At 44.5% G+C, this 21,470-nt stretch overlaps 1 long non-coding RNA gene across 3 annotated transcripts in view; it reads right to left on the bottom strand.

The window, feature by feature from the left end:
* Positions 1–21,470, bottom strand: part of LOC134957113 (uncharacterized) — a 721,811-nt gene that overhangs the window by 91,674 nt on the left and 608,667 nt on the right. The gene's annotated exons all lie outside the window — the stretch shown is intronic.

The following is a 21,470-nucleotide window of genomic DNA, read 5'->3' as shown; positions in this document are numbered from 1 at the left end:
ACTGGAATGCTTCATCTGCCCTCTGTCTACCAATGAAACGCGTAAGGCTGCATGAAAGAATTTGAAAAGCCTCAACTGTGACTGACAAGGAACATGAAAAAATATAATCAAAAATCTATTTGATGGCAATGCATATAAGGAATAGGAAGATGTACTGAAAAGGTTGAAAAGAAAATATTACTTTCTCATAAATCCAAAAAGACAGGTCTAGCCACAAAAGCTGCACTCAGATAATGGAGTAGGACGCAGATCAGAAAGGTACCACTGCTCTGAACAGATACTTTACTTTGCAGGTGCAATGATAGGTTACAACTTGTGATAATTAAACACATCTCTATTCATCTCGTAGGATGACGTGGGTCTCATGGCAAAAAGTTTCACTCTGCTTTATTCACATTTGTTGAATGTCAGGTGATTAAAAACCGCGAACAGCATTTTTGGACAAAATTATGTAGAATTCAGGACCCAGTCTCTGAAATATAAGAGTCAAGACTGAGGGGTCTATGAATTAAGACTTGGGGGTATATTCAATTAGTGCCGAATTTTCAGACAGTCAGAAATTCGGCACCAATTCGACCTGTGTGTATTCCATAGCGGGCGTTTACACCCATTTTTTTATCTATTTTCGTCCATGCCGTTTCACTTTCTTTTTTTGTCGAATTGGCATGAGCGGAAATTGCACCAAAAAATGTCCGAATTTGCCAAAACACGTGTATTGGCGGCGAATTCACCCATACACGTGGCTTTCACCAGTGCCATAGTTTTCAACCAGTTGAAAAAACGGCACGGCCATTGAGTATGTCGAATGTAAATTCGACCTAATAACTGGCGAAAAAACTGCACTAACTGAATACTCCCCTCGAAGAGAGAAAGTGGGCGGAGATAAAATACCAACCAACCAGCTCCTAACTGTCATTTTTGAAAGCCAGTCTGTAACATGGCAGGTAGAAGCTGATTGGCTGGTGCAGATGTAGCCACGCTCAGCTTTGCGGCATAGCTGGCACTATTACGCACGCGGGGGTCCATAGGAATTAATAGAGAGAATGTCGGCTGCGAATAGTCGCAGCCCGGAGCATCATGCAGCAAGCCGCATCGTGGCAAAGCTGAACATGGCTACATCTGTACTTTCACTCTGTCCACTTTTCTAAGTTCTTAATATTTAGTTCACTCTAAGTAGAAAATTAAAATGACCACATACCGGGGCTGATTCCCAAGGAGGACGTATTTGTAATTGAATTGCCCTCCTGTGACCTGGGAAATAAGGCAGCTTATCACCGGCTGAGAGTTTGGCCTCAGTAAGTGAAGGGGAAGCAGTCACAATGCCGGTGCTTGAAATCCCGATGCCAGAACATCACTTGGAATGCCAATGCCGGAATCTCGAATGTGAGTATGCCAGGGTCTCCTAGGTTTTTGCTGCGGGAAGGGGGGGGGTTAACTTTAGGCCGCGAGGAGAGGGTTAGGGTGCGGGGAGGGGGGTTAGGTTTAGGCACCACTGGGGAGGGTTAGGCCGCAGTGGGGGGGGGGGGGGGGTTTAGGGATCGGCTGCGGGAAGAAAGGGTTAGGGGGGAGGGTAAGCATCCTTACCCAACGCCTGTCAGGATGGCGGTATCAGTCTTATAACTGCCGGCATTCCAAACGCCAGTATCCCATACCACACCCCAATGAAGTACCCTGGGCAACTGCCTTTTAAACTCACGTCGACTTCTCAGTCATATATTTGCAGCTAATATGTACTTTATTAGACAATTATTAAGCTCTCACAAAGAGGACGAAGAAAGTGGAACAGCAACACTATAGGTCACACATGGTATAACAACAACACATCTCCGAGAAATGGGATTATCAGCATATGCCCATGGTTTACTGTACAAATGATCTCTTTTTTGCAAAACTTCACATAATTAAAAAATGAATATATCTAGATTTATGACTCATAAAACAGGTATTGTATGCAATAGCCCTCACTCACACGCAATGTAGCCCTCTGGATATGATTGTTAATATTTAAAAGGATTCATCAATTTTATATATCTAGATTAAAATTTGAATGCTAATTCGCGTTATTAAAAATGAACCTTCTAAATGTACAGACGTCAATCCCGCGGAAAGGCGCCCGACCTGGTAACAAGCTGGCATTATAAGATACAAATAAATACATGTCAAATAAAAAAGCATTTGTACAAAGTCAAGGTATGTAATGCTAGCAGGACTGGAACTAAAACCCTGTCGGCAGCTGAGTATTAAATATACATAAAATGCAAATTCATTTGCAAAAAAAGATAGAAACAACAGCACAATGTCATTTATTTTAATGTGACACCAACCTTTATTCTGCGTTACTGCCAAAAAAACATATTCATTAGGTACAGCACCAATCTGCAACACGTAAATAAATTACATTCATTTCAAAAGATTTCATGGGTCACCAGGGATAACTAAAAAGGCAATTATATAAAGCTGATGCGGTTTTGAGAAACAAATGACATTTTCTGCTTCTTGGTGCTTGGTAATTTTACTGGAGTAGAATTAGGAATCTTCTCTTTTCAGGAACAGGCTAAGAAATCATCGTTGTCTTAAAAGTGTTCTGCTCAATTCCGGGTCTGCAGAACTTGGTATTAAAAGTAAATATTAATCAAATAAAAAATTCTCATTAGGGTCGTCGCATAAATAGAAGGCTCCAGGTTTCTGTCAAAAATTACAAAGTCCATAAGAATACACAGATGTTCAGGATGTTTGCAGATCCCGTAATTCTAGTATTTGAGCTTCTACAGGAAAATATAGAATATAAAGAAGGGATCAGTATGAAATACCTCCGATCAAAATCCCGGACAACAATTGACAGGCGGTCAAAATCCCGACAAGGTCAAAATACCGATATTTAAAATATTGACAAGGTCAAAAAAACGTCGTTTAAAATGTCGACCGGTCAAAAAGTTGACACAAGTTTTTCATTGTTTTTTGGTGTGTATGTCAACATAGGTTGACATGGACACCGTATAAGTGTAACGCGTCCCCTCGCATGGCTCGCTGCGCTCGGCACACTATTATATTCCCCCTCCAGGTACACTGGGATAGTCAAGTATGAGCAAGTCGGTTTCAATAAATAAATAAAAAATCCTGAAAAACCCATGTCGACTTTTTGACCTGTCGACATTTTAAATGTTGGTATTTTGACCTTGTCGGTATTTTACATGTTGGTATTTTGACCTCGTCTGGATTTTGACCGTTGGTCAATGGTTGTCAGGATTGTGACCATCGGGATTTTGATTGTAGGTAAATTGACCGCATCCCATAAAGAAGTGACTAATACGCCATCACATGCATGAAATAGCGGGTTGGGTTTGTGTGACTAGCGATCTGTAGACTGCCGGACGCCATACCGATGGCGTGATCCCGACTGTTAGATGGCCGGCGGGATGGGGGGGGGGGAGATCACAACGAAGGCCCTTGCGGGCTTGCTGCACTCACCACTCAACAGGCTTGGCGGCTCTCTGTGTTTGCCATAGGTTCTATTCCCACTCTATGGGTGTCATGGACACGAGTGGGAATAGTTCCTGTTCGGCGGCATGCCGACCAGCGGGATATTCGGGGTGCGGGATCCTTGCGTCTGTATTGTGACCGTCAGTCGGTCACATAACCGCATCCAGAAATAACTCCTGTTTATACTTCTATCCCCCTACCCCCCGCAGCAGGCTATTTTGGGATTGAGGTGATTCTTTAACTAAGCAGGCAGAGTTTGAATGACATCTTTGTAACCTTGTGCAGACTGCAATGTGTGGATAGGTGGATTCAAATGGGTGGAGCCAGTGATGTCACTAATGGAGGGCGACATTTATTAAGCAGTGATAAGAGTGGAGAAGTGAGCCAGTGGAGATGTTGCCCATGGCAACCAATCAGCACTGAAGTAACATCTATAATTTGCATACTATAAAATGATACAGAGCTGCTGATTGGTTGATGGGGCAACTTCTCCACTGGCTCACTTCTCTGCTCTTATCACTGCTTAGTAAATGTCCCCCTTAGGCTCAGGTGTTTGATCTGTATGAAGACCCATTAGGACACTGCTCTAATGATGTGGGAGGAGCCTAAAGGAAACAGTGGAAAGCGAATGCTTTCCTGGAAACAGAGCTCTGTTGTTAACATATGAAAAGTTACATTTTAGATAGCGTGCAGCGATTCTGTCTCTGAAAAAAAAAAACATGTTTACATCAGGGAGGGGTTCTTAGGTACTCAGAAACCCCCTCTGCGTGCGCCATTGGATGCTATAATAACAAAATGAAACTGAATGGATGAACATGAGCCTTAACTACAGTATGTTGTGATCTATTCTTCATCCAAACTGCAGCACATTAAGCTCTATTTACTAAGCCTTGGCTGGAGATAAAGTGGCTGCAGATAAAGTACCAGCCAATCGGCTCCTGTCAATTTCCAAACACAGCCTGTGACATAGCAGTTAGGAGCCCTAAATCATAATAGACCCCTTAATCATAGTGAATGTTGGGGTGGTTTATGTGGCTGGGGTGGAACAGCCTTTGAGATCTGACTATCATATCGTCCGTATAATTTACCCAACTACATTTCCTAATTGACCTCTCCCCCCTAAGGCAGAATTGGTAGGGAGCAAAGGATGGAGAGAAGGGACAGTAACGCCCCTGAGGGAACCCCAACAATTCTATAACTAGATCCTGGTACTTAGTGTAAGTGGCACTGCTCTCATAGGATAACAGCTGCGGCCTCGGTCACAGTGTCTCCTGCTGCATTAAGCACAAAGTGGGGGATGTAAGGAATTAATCCACCTGAATGACAAACTAGCGAGTTTTAAACGGGAGGTTTCTATAAATGCATGTCACTTAAGAGAAAGAATTTTTTATATATATAGAATTATTATGAATAATTATTACTATTGTACAATCTATCTTATTGCTACAGGCTCTACTCATCCCACTTATTTTTGCTTATTTTGGAATAAGATGACTGCGATGGCTGAGATTAAAAATAACAGTTATAGATAATAGATGAAATGTAGGTTTTGTTTTTTTCTAATCCATCTCCTAGTCTTGGGGATAAAAAATCTCCAGATATCACGTCCGCATGCCCACCAAGAAGGGTCCATTTACAGGCACATGTCAACACGCAATGGGGAACGAAAAAATGTCGCTTCCAGATACTGGGAAAACCTCAGTTCGGCTCGCCAGAGGCAGAGCCCCTCACAAAAAACTTTATAACAGTGGTTTCCCTTTAAGGTTAGTGTTCCACAGCAGTGGGAAGATTCCCTGCCATAGAAAGCACTGTGTCGCTGGTAGCTGATCAGGGACGCTTTCCTCGGTGATACCTATAAGACAGCCCGAGGGCTGTGCAGCTTATCACAATGTTTAAGCGGCATTTGGAAGCCTGCAAAGTACATTACTGCTAGTAACAGCTCATGAAAAATACAGTGAAAAACTGCTAGTGGCAGAAACACTTAACTTCCTTGTTAGCAACAGCTCTCATGTGGCACTTTAACACCGAAAAGTTGTTTATTATGTTCCGTGCCAGGCAAAACTGATTAAATGGGACTCTTAAGAATCAAAGCGTTATAAATTCATGGAAATACGGCGTACTATAAATTCTGTGGAATTAAAAGCTTAGAGGCGTTCTATTAGTGATTTAGGGTGTTTGCATTGTTAATACTGATCTGTAGCGATGCTTTGCCTGTAAAACAAGAGCAGCCAACAATCCATGCGCCAGTGCAAACATTAAATGCAGCAAATATTATACTTTGAGCAACAAGACAGAATTATATATATATATATTTATCAGGCTTGCCTACCCTCCCGCATTTAGCGGGAGGCTCCCGAATTTTAATTGAGCCTCCTGCTACCCTGCAAACCATGCTTTGCCTCCCGGTTTTTAGGGTCCCTCTGTGAAAATATGTACTGCGCATGTGCGAGTCCATAAATGCTGGGGGTGGGGCCTGCACGGGATACTCACTGCCGTCGTTGTGGATAGTGCTGGCCGCTGTACTGCAGTGAAACTCTGAGCGGAGGCTCATCGCTGCAGCTAGCGTCACTGTGGGACAGGAGCTGCAGGCAGAGACTGCATCCTTCCACAGCCGGAGGGGGGTGGGAGGGTTAGCAGTGCAGGAAGGCACCCTATTGGAGAGGCCATCTCCCTGCCCCGCAGCTATCAGCAGTGTCACGGTCCTTCAGTGCTGCAGATTGCCCTGGCCGGGTCTCCCTTACCCCCAACCTCACAGAGAGGGGAAAAGTTTTTTCCCTGGTACAGCAGTGGGAGTCATCCTACAGCCGAGGCCCCGCCCCTCGCAAGCCCCCACCCCCGTTGTGGCCCGCGATTTCCCCACCCCACCAAACTATGAGGATCTATCCAGGACAGGTCTTCTACGGGTAAGAGCTGTTTGTCTGCCCTTACAGGTTTAAAAAATAAAATACAAACAAGTTAGTGTTAGTAGCTGGGGCTTGTGCTGATTTGCTGTCTTGTGTCCAGTCTTCAGACATCATCCTGATTATGTGAGGGGTATACAGCACACGTCTCTATGGCTTGCAGTACATGGTGTTAAGTTACTAAAGATGCCCCCTTTTTGCATGGGTAGTCCGTTCCTCTCCCACCGCACAGGGAGATGGCTAACCCGGTCCCCCCTGTATACAGTGCCCCTGCGCCGTGCAGCCATAGCAACCCCCTTCTCCTCTGGCGCACTCCACTGCCGCTGCCAACAACAGTTGAAAAATACATTTTTAAACATGTTAACCCTCTCGGAACTTAGCGCAGAGGATACATTTAAAAATGGCGCCTAGCGCTAGTGTCTTTTTAAAAGTGGTGCCAAGTGCCCATTGTCCCTTGAAATGACGCTGTGCCAGGAGTGTTAACCCCTTCAGTTCTGCGGCCGCCATTAAAAATGTGGCTCAGGAGAGACTCAGGCAACATATATATATATTATGTGTGTGTATTTGAGTATAAAATCACAATCCCGCACCAGTGTATATAGATTTTCTATTTGTGTGTCTCTTCTAACAAATGTACGTGGTACGTTAATAGCACTGGGTATGCGTTACCGCCGCTTGGGATCCCGGCGGTCAGCATACAGACCGCAGGTAGGGGCGAGCGCAATAAGGCCCTTGTGGGCTCGCTGCGCTCACCACAGGTTCTATTCCCACTCTATGAATGTCATAGACACCCACGAGTGGGAATAGTACCTTGTAGTCAGCATGCAGACTGTCAGGATTTAAAGGGGGGCGGGATGTACGGGGAGGTACTGTGACTGGCGGTCTCATGACCCATGGTCACATAACTACATCCCCATTAATATAAAGTGCACCTATATTATTACTCTTTTTATTTTTTATTTATTGCTGCTTTTAGTACTTTAGTTTTCACCTGAGTGGCAATAAATATGCCCATAGGTGGAGCGGGACACACCCTTTGAGCGACACATGACACGCCCGTCACCGACGCACCATTCTGCTACCACCTGGACTCTCCCTGAAACTTGTTTTCAAAAGTAGGCAAGTATGATATATATGGAGAGAGAGAAAGAAAATTTTGTCAAAAGAAGAAAACGTGCCTGGGAAAAAAAATATTCCCAAAGATGACAATTTAAGAAAAACTTTACATTCTGATTACTTTGTGTTAAAGCATTTAAGAAAAAATAAATAAAATAAGGAAAAAAATAATATATATATAATAAGAATTTACTTACCGATAATTCTATTTCTCATAGTCCGTAGTGGATGCTGGGACTCCGTCAGGACCATGGGGAATAGCGGGCTCCGCAGGAGACAGGGCACATCTAAAAAAGCTTTTAGGTCACATGGTGCGTACTGGCTCCTCCCCCTATGACCCTCCTCCAAGCCTCAGTTAGGATACTGTGCCCGGACGAGCGTACATAATAAGGAAGGATCTTGAATCCCGGGTAAGACTCATACCAGCCACACCAATCACACCGTACAACTTGTGATCTGAACCCAGTTAACAGTATGATAACACAAACGAAGTAGCCTCTGAAAAGATGGCTCACAACAACAGTAATAACCCGATTTTTGTAACAATAACTATGTACAAGTATTGCAGACAATCCGCACTTGGGATGGGCGCCCAGCATCCACTACGGACTACGAGAAATAGAATTATCGGTAAGTAAATTCTTATTTTCTCTAACGTCCTAGTGGATGCTGGGACTCCGTCAGGACCATGGGGATTATACTAAAGCTCCCAAACGGGCGGGAGAGTGCGGATGACTCTGCAGCACCGAATGAGAGAACTCCAGGTCCTCTTTAGCCAGAGTATCAAATTTGTAAAATTTTACAAACGTGTTCTCCCCTGACCACGTAGCTGCTCGGCAGAGTTGTAATGCCGAGACCCCTCGGGCAGCCGCCCAAGATGAGCCCACCTTCCTTGTGGAGTGGGCCTTTACAGATTTAGGCTGTGGCAGGCCTGCCACAGAATGTGCAAGTTGGATTGTACTACATATCCAACGTGCAATCGTCTGTTTAGACGCAGGAGCACCCAACTTGTTGGGTGCATACAATGTAAACAACGAGTCAGATTTTCTGACTCCAGCTGTCCTTGAAATATATATTTTTAATGCTCTGACAACGTCCAGTAACTTGGAGTCCTCCAAGTCGCTAGTAGCCGCAGGCACCACAATAGGCTGGTTCAAGTGAAATGCCGAAACCACCTTAGGGAGAAATTGAGGACGTGTCCTCAATTCTGCCCTGTCCGAATGGAATATCAGATATGGGCTTTTGTATGACAAAGCTGCCAACTCCGAAACTCTCCTGGCTGAAGCCAGGGCCAACAGCATGGTTACCTTCCATGTAAGGTATTTTAAATCTACCGATTTTAAAGGCTCAAACCAATGAGATTTGAGAAAATTTAGAACCACGTTCAAATCCCACGGTGCCACTGGAGGCACTATTGGGGGTTGTATATGTAGTACACCTTTGACAAAAGTTTGTACTTCAGGCACTGACGCCAATTCCTTCTGGAAGAAAATTGATAAGGCCGAAATTTGAACTTTAATGGACCCCAATTTGAGGCCCATAGACAATCCTGCTTGCAGGAAATGTAAGAATCGACCCAATTGAAATTCTTCCGTTGGAGCCTTCTTGGCCTCACACCACGCAACATATTTTCTCCAAATGCGGTGATAATGTTGTGCGGTCACTTCTTTCCTGGCTTTAATTAAAGTAGGAATAACTTCCTCAGGAATGCCCTTCTCTTTTAGAATCCGGCGTTCAACCGCCATGCCGTCAAACGCAGCCGCGGTAAGTCTTGGAACATACAAGGTCCCTGCTGAAGCAGATCCCTTCTTAGAGGTAGAGGCCACGGATCCTCCGTGAGCATCTCTTGAAGTTCCGGATACCAAGTTCTTCTTGGCCAGTCCGGAGCTACCAGTATTGTTCTTACTCCTCTTTTCCGTATAATTCTCAGTACCTTTGGTATGAGAGGCAGAGGAGGGAACACATACACTGACTGGTACACCCACGGTGTTACCAGAGCGTCCACAGCTATTGCCTGAGGGTCTCTTGACCTGGCGCAATACCTGTCCAATTTTTTGTTGAGGCGAGACGCCATCATGTCCACCTTTGGTTTTTCCCAACGGTTCACAATCATGTGGAAAACTTCTGGATGAAGTCCCCACTCTCCCGGGTGAAGGTCGTGTCTGCTGAGGAAATCTGCTTCCCAGTTGTCCACTCCCGGGATGAACACTGCTGACAGTGCTACGACATGATTCTCCGCCCAGCGCAGAATCCTTGCAGCTTCTGCCATTGCACTCCTGCTTCTCGTGCCGCCTTGTCGGTTTACGTGGGCGACTGCCGTGATGTTGTCGGACTGGATCAACACCGGCTGACCCTGAAGCAGCGATTTTGCCAGGCTTAGAGCATTGTAGATCGCTCTTAGCTCCAGTATATTTATGTGAAGAGACGTCTCCAGGTTTGACCACACGCCCTGGAAGTTTCTTCCCTTTGTGACTGCTCCCCAACCTCGTAGGCTGGCATCCGTAGTCACCAGGACCCAGTCCTGTATGCCGAATCTGCGGCCCACTAACAGATGGGCAGTCTGCAACCACCACAGGAGAGACAACCTTGTTCTCGGTGACAGTGTTATCCGCTGATGCATGTGCAGATGCGATCCGGACCATTTGTCCAGCAGATCCCACTGAAATGTTCGTGCATGGAATCTGCCGAATGGAATCGCTTCGTACGAAGCCACCATCTTTCCCAGGACTCTTGTGCATTGATGTACTGACACAGTTCCTGGTTTTAGGAGGTTCTTGACAAGTTCGGATAACTCCCTTGCTTTCTCTTCCGGGAGAAATACCTTTTTCTGAACCGTGTCCAGAATCATGCCCAGGAACAGCAGATGTGTTGTCGGGGTCAATTGAGATTTTGGAAGATTTAGAATCCACCCGTGTTGCTGAAGCACTACTTGTGTTAGCGCTACACCGACTTTCAGCTGTTCTCTGGACTTTGCCCTTATCAGGAGATCGTCCAAGTAAGGGATAATTAATACGCCTTTTCTTCGTAGAAGAACCATCATTTCGGTCATTACCTTGGTAAAGACCCGAGGGGCCGTGGACAACCCAAACGGCAGCGTTTGAAACTGATAATGACAGTCTTGTATCACGAACCTGAGATACCCTTGGTGTGAGGGGTAAATCGGGACATGTAGATAAGCATCTTTTATGTCCAAGGACACCATGAAGTCTCCTTCTTCCAGATTCGCTATCACTGCTCTGAGTGACTCCATCTTGAACTTGAATTTCTTTATGTACAGGTTCAAGGATTTCAGATTTAGAATAGGCCTTACCGAACCGTCCGGTTTCGGTACCACAATAGTGTGGAATAATACCCCTTTCCCTGTTGTAGGAGGGGTACCTTGACTATCACCTGCTGAGAATACAGCTTGTGAATGGCTTCCAAAACCGACGTCCTTTCTGAGGGAGACGTTGGTAAAGCAGACTTTAGGAACCGGCGAGGGGGAGACCTTTCGAACTCCAGCATGTAACCCTGAGATACTATCTGCAGGACCCACGGGTCCACTTGTGAGTGAACCCATTGATTGCTGAAAATCTTGAGTCGACCCCCCACCGTTCCTGAGTCCGCTTGTAAAGCCCCAGCGTCATGCTGATGGCTTTGTAGAAGCCGGGGCGGGCTTCTGTTCCTGGGCAGGGGCTGCTTGCTGCCCTTTCTTACCCTTTCCTCTGCCTCGCGGCAGATAAGACTGTCCTTTTGGTCGCTTTTTATAGGAGCGAAAGGACTGCGGCTGAAAAGACGGTGTCTTTTTCTGTTGGGAGGGGGTCTGAGGTAAAAAAGTGGATTTGCCGGCAGTTGCCGTGGCCACCAGGTCCGAAAGACCGACCCCAAACAATTCCTCTCCTTTATATGGCAATACTTCCATATGCCTCTTGGAATCCGCATCACCTGACCACTGTCGCGTCCATAAACTTCTTCTGGCAGATATGGACATCGCGCTTACTCTTGATGCTAGAGTACAAACATCCCTCTGAGCATCTCGCATATAAAGGAAAGCATCCTTTAATTGCTCTAGAGTCAATAAAATACTGTCCCTATCCAGGGTATCAATATTTTCAGTCAGAGAATCCAACCACACTACCCCAGCACTGCACATCCAGGCTGAGGCTATTGCCGGTCGCAGTATAACACCAGTATGTGTGTATATACTCTTCAGTGTAGTTTCCAGCCTCCTATCTGCTGGATCCTTGAGGGCGGCCGTATCAGGAGACGGCAACGCCACTTGCTTTGATAAACGTGTGAGCGCCTTATCCACCCTAGGGGGTGTTTCCCAGCGCGCCCTAACCTCTGGTGGGAAAGGGTATAATGCCAATAACTTCTTGGAAATTAGCAGTTTTCTATCGGGGTTAACCCACGCTTCATCACACACGTCATTCAATTCCTCTGATTCTGGAAAAAATACAGGTAGTTTTTTCACCCCCCACATAATACCCCTTTTTGAGGTACCAGCAGTATCAGAGATCTGCAAAGCCTCCTTCATTGCCGTGATCATATAACGTGTGGCCCTATTGGAAAATACGTTTGCTTCTTCACCGTCGACACTAGATTCATCTGTGTCGGTACCCGTGTCGACTGACTGAGGTAAAGGACGTTTTACAGCCCCTGACGGTGTCTGAGACGCCTGAACCGGTACTAACTGGTTTGCCGGGCGTCTTATTTCGTCAACTGACTTTTGTAATGTGCTGACATTATCACGTAATTCCATAACTAAAGCCATCCATTCCGGTGTCGACTCCCTAGGGGGTGACATTACCATCATCGGCAATTGCTCTGCCTCCACACCAACATCGTCCTCATACATGTCGACACACATGTACCGACACACAGCAGCCACACAGGGAATGCTCTAATCGAAGACAGGACCCCCTAGCCCTTTGGGGAGACAGAGGGAGAGTTTGCCAGCACACACCAAAAGCGCTATAAATGTATATAAACAACCCTAGAAGGTGTTGTTTACTATATATGCGCTCTTAATATATAAATATCGCCAATTTATGCCCCCCTTCTCTTTGTTACCCTGTTTCTGTAGTGCAGTGCAGGGGAGAGACCTGGGAGCCTTCCTCACCAGCGGAGCTGAGCAGGAAAATGGCGCTGAGTGCTGAGGAGAATAAGCTCCGCCCCTTTTTCGGCGGGCTTTTCCCCGGTTTTTAAGAAACTGGCCTGGGTTAAAATACATACATATAGCCTTAATGGCTATATGTGATGTATTTATTTTGCCACTAAAGGTAATTATATTGCTGCCCAGGGCGCCCCCAGCAGCGCCCTGCACCCTCCGTGACTGAGTCAGTGAGCCGTGTGACAACAATGGCGCACAGCTGCCGTGCTGTGCGCTACCTTCAAGAAGACTGAGGAGTCTTCTGCCGCCTGCTTTCCGGACCTCCGTTCTGCCGTCTCTTCAGCGTCTGTAAGGGGGATCGGCGGCGCGGCTCCGGGACGAACCCCAGGCTGACCTGTGTTCCGACTCCCTCTGGAGCTAAGTGTCCAGTAGCCTAAGACTCCAATCCATCCTGCACGCAGGTGAGTTGGAAATCTCTCCCCTAAGTCCCTCGATGCAGTGATCCTGTTGCCAGCAGGAATCACTGAGATTGAAACCTAAAAAAAAACTTTTCTAAACAGCTCTTTAGGAGAGCCACCTAGATTGCACCCTCTCGGACGGGCACAAAAACCTAACTGAGGCTTGGAGGAGGGTCATAGGGGGAGGAGCCAGTACGCACCATGTGACCTAAAAGCTTTTTTAGATGTGCCCTGTCTCCTGCGGAGCCCGCTATTCCCCATGGTCCTGACGGAGTCCCAGCATCCACTAGGACGTTAGAGAAATATATATATACACATACATACATACACACACACACACACACACACACACACACACACACACACACATACATACGCACACAGTTTATGCAAAAGTTTTAGGCAGGTGTGGAAAAAAATGCTGCAAACTATGAATGCTTTGGCACTTATCCGTCATGGAATACCATATGGGAGGTGTCTGATTGGCTCCAAATTTATTCTGCAATAGGACAACGAACCCAAAAATTCAGCCAATGTCATTAAGAACTATCTTCAGCGTAACGAAAAACAAGGAGTCCTGGAAGTAATTACATGGTCCCCAAAGAGCTTTGATCTCAACATCGTTGCATTTGTCTGGGATTACATGAAGAGACAGAAGGATTTGAGCAAACCTACATCCACTGAAGATCTGTGGTTAGTTCTCCAAGATGTTTTGAATAACCTCCCTGGCGAGTTCCTTCAAAAACTGTGTGCAAGTGTACCTAGAAGAATTGATGCTGTTTTGAAGGCGAAAAGGTGGTCACAGCAAATATTGATTTGATTTAAATTTATCTTCTGTTCATTCACTTTGCATTTTGTTAATTGATAAAAAATAAACTATCAACACTTTCTTTGCATTCTTACTTTGCAGCATTTTTTCCACACCTGCCTAAAACTTTTGCACAGTACTATATATATACACACATATACACACATACATATATGCACACACACACACACACACATACATACATACATCGGATAAGTTCATGGAGGGCGGGTCTACGGATCTGTGGGCTTTGCGGAGATGTGAATATACGAAAAAATGCCGCTTTTCAGGCTCTTCTATGGCGCGTCTGTGCAATGGTAATGACAGCTATAAAGCCAAGAGTAAATATGGGGCCGGGCCGGATGCAGAGATATGTACCACTCCGCAAACGGAGGAATATGCGCTCTGAGTTCTGTGCGTGCAATGCGATAATAATTACGTCAGACTTGCGTTAGATTATTTAAATCCCGCTGTGAAGAAAATAAAAAGTTAATTGATAACAATTTTTCTGGTCAAAGACTCTGCACCGAACTCGGACACTAACTCAGCCGCCACAGTGTATAAAATCTCCCAGTCTAAGATGATATTTTAACTGCGGTTTAGGCCGTGACAGAACCCATAACAGGGTCATCTCAAATGACCACATTCATTTATGCAAGCCTCCCCTTCCCCCTCCCTCTTTTTTAATTAACTCGGAATGATTTCATCAATATATTTCTTTTTGGACCTCTTATTTTTTTATACACATATTTCTCCCATTTAGGCATTTAACGGCTTCAGCACGAAGAGCCAAAATGTGCAGATTAAATTTGCCAAAAGTGCAGATTTTATCATAAAATTGTTACTCAACGTCAACAGATTATAACGATACGGTCATCAAAACGTCTTAGTAATTCTTATTATACCACATTCACCTTAACCCATTTGTTAAATAACAAGGTTATGAATGACCTACATTATAAACGCCTGATAACGTAAGGATGTGCATCAAGCCGTTCAATGTGACCGACTCTTGTGAATTTTTATACACGCTTATGGTACAGCGGGGCAGATGTATTAAGCCTGGAGAAGTGATAAGTGCAAGGTGATAATGCACCAGCCAATCGGCTCCAATATGTAAATTTACATTATTACCTTGCACTTATCACTGCTTTATCACTTCTCCAGGCTTCATACATCTGCCCCAGTATGAGAAAAAGAACCTAAAGGATGAATACAGCTGTCCAATCCATAGATAATCTTCTTCAATACTTTACGTTTATAGTTAAACCCCTATTGGCATAGGAAGAGCAACAGGGCCTTATTTAGAGTTGCAAGCAAAGACAAAAAGCACATTAATGGGTAAAACCATGTTGCACTGCAGGTGGGGCAGATGTAAAATGTGCAGAGAGAGTTAGATTTGGGTGGGGTGTGTTCAAACTGAAATCTAAATTTCAGTGTAAAAATAAAGCTGTCCAGTATTTGTGGGATACATGCAAAAGCAGCCAGTATTTACCCTGCACAGAAAAAAATATAACCCACCCAAATCTAAATCTCTCCGCACAGGTTATATCAGCCCCACTTGCAGTGCAACGTGGCTTTGCCCAGTTGTGTGCTTTTTGGCTTTGCTTGCTTAATCAGGCCCATAAAGCCTTCACATTTCTACTAATTGTAAGTCGGTAGCCTAAACTATTTTAAATACATTTTTACTGTCCATTACAGTACAGAGTCAAATAATCCATGTGAAGTACCAAGAGTGCTTAAACTAAATGAAAGATGCCCTCTATGCTGTTTTTCACTACCCTGCCGTAGGCTGCAGTATTAGGAAGGAAGTATTTTTCCATCTAAGTAGGAAGAGTTTGAGCAACAGCTGTTCCAAAAGGAATCGTGGAGAGGACAGGGCGAGTGATATCACAGCAGCTCAAATGACTGCATTCTCGTATTTTAACCTCTATAAGATCTCATCAAGGAACTGTCCTAAAAATATAGTTTCAGCTGCCTATAATGGAGTACAGACTTAATATTTTGCTTTTTAACAGTGCTCCAGTGGAATGTCAGGGTTACACTAAGCAGCGCATTACACAGACTTACATCTTCCATTTAATATTTCAATTTTGAAAATTAGTGGGACTGTCATCTATGCTATATCTGGAATTGACTTACCAAAAGAGAATTACGTATGATTGGCAAAACACAACTTTCTATTACTATCTCTACATATAATACCCCTTTCAGACATAGGACCCGGAAATTTCCCTACTTCAGACCCGTGAATTTCATCTCCGAAAAATCCCGGGGTTTTGCTGGGACCCTCTTTCACACTAAACCTGAGACCTGGGAAATTCCCGGGTGGACCCCTTTCAGACATAAGCCTGATCTGCCCTGGCAGCCAGGTCAGACCAGGCTACTCTAATGTCACATGTCTTATATACACACACACACACAATCACACACAGACGTCACACTCGTACATTTACACACACACGTCTTACACATGTCACACTCAAACACACATATACATGTAATATACACAAACATGCCAAATTCATATATACACACACACACACTCACTCACACTCTCTCACTCACTGCAACAGCCCTTTTTTTTTGGCTGCGCCGGCTGCTTCAACTACTCACAGCAGCACGGACTACAGCAGCCGGCGCACGCCCCCTCTTCACTCCGGCCTCCTCCAGGCAGCCCCGCCAATCAGGTGTGACCTGGGAGCAAATTCCCAGGTTGCACCTTTCAGACCTAAGCCGGGTTGTCTTCCCGTGACTTGAGTCCCGGGAAAAACCCTGGTCAATTGTAGGGTTGGCGACCCGGATCACGTTCCCGAGTCGGTGCCTTTCAGACATACCAAATTCCCGGGTTGATACGCGTTCATGTGCAAAATCCCGGGAATTTAGTGCATGTCTGAAAGGGGTAAAACAGAAATACTAAATATGAAGAAAACATTTGTTTAGGTCTCAGGGTAAAAATGAAAAACTGCCAATGTACCATTATTAAAACAATGCACAAAGGGTCATCATCCCTTACAACTTTGTTTGCCTGTTATTACTCAGTCTAGTTTTAGGACTGTTTTGCCCCCAGTGGTAATGTGCAATGGGATTTGCTTGCGCTATGAAAGTAATTGTTAATAAACTTACAAATATGAGAAAGTCCAAGGTATGGAAAGCTGTCCTTTCTGTTTCCGTGAAGTCACGCACGGCTTATGGTTTTTACACGGAGGCCACAGTGAGATAAGCCATGTTTTCTGACGCAGGCTCGCTGCTGTGCTAGTGTGCCCACTCTTACTGCCTATTACAAATGCAATTTTGTGCGTGACTTTGCATACTAGTGTCGGGTGTAAATCGAACATACAGTATATAAGAGTGGAGATATTCCCAAGTTCATGGGTGAACCTTTGTTATCCAATGCAAAAGAGCTTGACCCATATGCATCCTTTAACGTCGTTGAAATTGTGTTCCAGCTATTATCAAAGGGACGCGCTTTCGGCCATCATGGAATACCTATGAATGATGTTTATCTAAAATTAAATAAAAACAACCAGTCTTCCAACCAGCAGCAGACGAGCAGAACGTCAAACCTGCTCCAATGAGGGATGAGGACATTTAAATTGTTCCAAAAGTGAAGTCCTCCCCTACAGGAAAGTGCATTTATTACATGCGCACATTGGGGGTCATTCAGAGTTGATTGCTAGCTGCTTTCGTTCTCAGCGATCAGGCAAAAAAGCGGCACTTCTGCGCATGCGTAAGCGGCGCAATGCGCACGCGCGACATACTTTCACAAGAGCCGAAGTAGTTTCACACAAGGTCTAGCGAAGCATTTCAGTCGCACTGCTGACAGCAGAGCGATTGACAGGAAGTGGGTGTTTCTGGGTGTCAACTGACCGTTTTCAGGGAGTGAGTGAAAAAAAGCAGGTGTGCCAGATAAAAACGCAGGCGTGGTTGGGGAAACGTAGGCGTGGCTGGCCGAACGCAGGGCGTGTTCGTGACGTCAAAACAGGAACTAAATAGTCTGCAGTGATCACTAGCTAGGAGTAAGTCTGGAGCTACTCTGAAGCAGCACAAAATTATTTTGTAGCCGTTCTGCGATCCTTTCGTTCGCACTTCTGCTAAGCTAAGATACACTCCCAAAGGGCGGTGGCTTAGCGTGTGCACAGCTGCTAAAAGCAGCTAGCGAGCGATCAACTCGGAATGAGGGCCATAAACCAATGCACTAAAAACATTAAAATGTACAAATCTGACACATGAAATACAAGACCATCCGAATGCCACCACACCCCACCGTGGCACCATCTCAAAACAATTATGACATAAATGATGCTCCAGTAAGCAGTATTTTCAGCTTAAACTGGACAACTTTTTACATAATGAGGTGATAAAAAAGGGGTAGTATGCAAAAGACTGCGACTCAGTGTCTGCAGCAGACCACAAGCCAAAACAAGGATGTGCATAGCTGCACGGATCCTTAGATATGCGGAATGGGGGTAAGCAACATGTGTCACCATATGGTAAAAAGACCCCTAGTGACCCATCCTCACTGGTTGATATTTTGCTAAAGCTCTTTGCGAGATGACGGTGGGTAGGCGCAGGAGCGATGAGCAGGGGTGTATGATGCAGTGAACTGTAAAATCGCAGTCCCGGTCCCTACTGATAAATGCTGCCGATATGTGGCAGCAGGGATGAATCGTGCCTCAAGCGCAGTAGACCTATTCAGGAGGCTAGTTTACCCTCTCGGAAATCCATAAGAACTCCATGAAATTCAGGAGTCTCCTGAACATTCCAGGAAAGCATGGCGATTCTACAAGTCTGATTAAAAAAAAAACCGGAATCTTGCAGGGGAATTAAAATGCACATTCACCGTGACTTAAATGTGAAAAAAAGAAAAAGAAAATAGAAAGAAAAGATGCTTCAGAGGGTTAAAAGCTGCACGACGGTGACAATATCACATTTAAGATTCAATTAAACATGTTCTGTTCTTACAAGGTCAGAGAAAGGAGTAATGAGCACTGACATCACACGGCGCTGCTGTGACTGGCTGACGCCGACATCACAGTTGCCATGGTGTTTAAAGAACTATTAATTTTTGAAAAGGGTGATTATGAAGCTTGCAGACAAACATCAGGCGGGTGACACCATAGTACAACAGTACAGCTATGTGAAACTCTGCTCATGAACTTCGACCAGATAGCACGGCGTTAGCGCCTGAGGCCCCTCTTTAAGACGCTCTCCATGTAAGTGTGCCTCAGTTATGGAACATAAACCGTCTTCAAATGCTAATAAACAAATATCCACAGTAGCTTAATAGTAAATCTGGTATACAGGTAGTGCTACGTCAGCTGATACGCAAATAGTGAGTTAGTTATATTCTAAGCTGGCAGTTTGGAGAGAATTTGCTGGCTCCTATCCTGATGGGGTCTATGAAGAGAGTGTAAGAAGACGCAAAGGCCTAGCCAGAAAATCTAACACTTGGGTCAAAATGTACTAAAGTTTGATTTTGGTGATTCAAGGGATTTGGCATTTTGTTTCAAATCGATTTCCATTCAATTTGGGTTGAACAGATTTACTAAAGCCCAAATCGAATGTCGAATCGATTCTAAAGGTTGATTCACCTAACATTCCAATAGAAATCGAATTTCTGAAAAATATTCATGTTTTCCCATAGACCAACATGAAATCCCCTCATATACTAAAGTTCGATTTGAAATCAAACTCCAAATCGAACCTCAAATCCCCAAATGTTTTGAATGATGTTAGATATTGATTTTGGCTTCTAAAGCCATTCCAATAGTAAGAAATTGATAGTGATGACTTTTTAAGTACCCAAAATCATGTGGAAGTAGCAATAATGGATACCAAAGGTTATGGTATGTTGTGCACCTACCTACACAATGCAAATCAAAACCTGACTGAGATAACCCTGGAAGATCAATCAGAACACCATCAGCAGATTCATGAGTTGAATAGTGCATATACTGTATTTATACTTATAAACATGAAACTTATTCCATCTATGTGCAATAGATAGCACCATAGCACAATATTGGGCAATTTGGCTGGAAAATGTATAGAAATTTAAAATCATGAGTGAAGTAACTTATTCAACACATGATACCTACATCCTCAGCAATTCATACCTGTCTGCAAAAAAAAAACTTGTGGGACAAATGCCAGAGGGATAGTTGTTGTGTAAGATGCCAGTATGTGTTAATAAAGCAACTAATAGTTAATGTTACTATATTGTTCTAATTTGTTCCCCATCCCCCAAAAAAGGTTATTTAGGCTATGGCTGTTGCTCTTGGCTTCTGACTACATTGTCAAATTCACAAACTCCTGCTAAGCATAATTATAAAAAGGCACATATAGCTCCCCAATCCATGACAGAATGCATCTTTGCTTTTTGTTTTTCTCAAAAGGCACAGTATATCATGTTGCAAAAATGTTCGACATTGTGCCCTGCTGCCATCTATTGCATAATTGCGCAACCCCTCCCCCCCCCAATTATGAAATAAAAAGGGAACAAGCAGAGGTTTTTTGAGGAAAAACGGACTATGTGAACAGATGAAATTGAAGGCAGGAAGCCAGGTTAGTAGTAAGCTTATTCCAAACTATATATTCTGTCAAAAATTAAATATTAAACTAAGAAACCACAACATTTTAATCATCAGTTATGTTTTCAAGTATAAAACAATGTAAAGAGAGAGCATCCCCTTTAATTAGTGTGCATGTGATACATTTGGAAAAATCGGAAGCAATGGGGAAGTTCTATTCGATTTTACATTTGATTTTGCTGGGGATTTCAATGGGGATTGAAAATTTTAGAAACTCCAAAAGGAATCAATTTCAATCGATTTTGAAGATTCAAATTTTAGTAAATATACCCCTTGGAGCAATATCTAGTCCCTGATTTTGACCCGCAATTGGTCGGAATCCGTCGGGTCAAGGATATTTAACATGTTGAATTTCCCTTATAGATAAGCGAACATCGATGTCTGCCAGTTAGATCGCCAACTGGCAGAACAAGGGAATCGCAGTGCAGATGTATTGTCAACACAGAATGCAACCATAAATTCCAAAGGAAACAGCAAATTCCAAAGGAGGCATAAAGTGCTTTGATGAAGTCACCAGTTTCTAAGCAAAATAATAGGGTGCACACTGAAAGTGGCAGCCCCCCACTACAGCCAGTTTGCATACCTCCCAACTTTGTGGAGGTATGAAGCGGGACTCTGGCATGGTGTAGGCGCGCCCACCCAGAAAAGGGGGGCATGGTCTAAGTAAAGGGGCTTGGCTTTGTGGTGATGCCACGATCATGAACCATGCCCTCCATTTTCAGTCACTAAACGGGCATGACTAGCGCTCTATGAGCCGCTGGTATGCCCCCAGTCCCTCTCGTCTCCGTGAATAGACGCTGTGCGCATGCGCACAGCTTCTATTCACCGAGTAGCGAGTGACAGGAGCCTCCAACCGGTCCCCCCCCCCCCCCCGTGGGACACTGCGGCTCATGGGACTGTCCCGCGAAATTCAGGACAGTTGGGAGGTATGATTTTACTGGTTGAAGTCATAGTGGTAACAATCTGCGGGGAGCATGTTAAGGTTCAGGGACCCTGTAAGGAGATGTATCATCCTGGTAGTCA

Source organism: Pseudophryne corroboree, chromosome 9 (assembly GCF_028390025.1).
Source record: "Pseudophryne corroboree isolate aPseCor3 chromosome 9, aPseCor3.hap2, whole genome shotgun sequence".
NCBI classification, from domain to species: domain Eukaryota; kingdom Metazoa; phylum Chordata; class Amphibia; order Anura; family Myobatrachidae; genus Pseudophryne; species Pseudophryne corroboree.
Note: the sequence above shows the minus strand (reverse complement) of the source record. Positions and strands in the feature narration are given on the sequence as shown.